The sequence below is a fragment of the Physeter macrocephalus genome, chromosome 9 (assembly GCF_002837175.3).
Source record: "Physeter macrocephalus isolate SW-GA chromosome 9, ASM283717v5, whole genome shotgun sequence".
NCBI lineage: Eukaryota > Metazoa > Chordata > Mammalia > Artiodactyla > Physeteridae > Physeter > Physeter macrocephalus.
In genome coordinates, this window is record NC_041222.1 from 13,693,434 (window position 1) to 13,693,896 (window position 463).

Sequence of the window (463 nt, forward strand, 5' to 3'; positions counted from 1 at the left end):
CTCCGGACGCGCGCAGGCTCAGCGGCCATGGCTCACGGGCCCAGCCGCTCCGCGGCATGCGGGATCCTCCCGGACCGGGGCGCGAACCCCGTTCCCCTGCATCGGCAGGCGGACGCGCAACCACTGCGCCACCAGGGAAGCCCCGAGCCTTCTCTTTCTGATTGATTTTTTAAAAGAATGAATAATTTAACATAAGATATATATATATAAAATATACAATATTATATATGTATATATATACGTGGGAACACTAGTTATCTGGAGAGAGTTATGTTGAGGCCAAGTGGCAGGAAATGACTGAGCTACTGAAGGGGTGGGAGTTACTGTGACTCAGGGTTGCCTTTGAGGCACAGAAAACCTTTTCCAAGAGGACCCTGCCTGATGTGCTGATGCATTCCAATGCTCCCAGCCTGAAGCAGTTGAGTCGGGAGGGGGATCAGCAAAATGCCTGGAGATGTGAGCT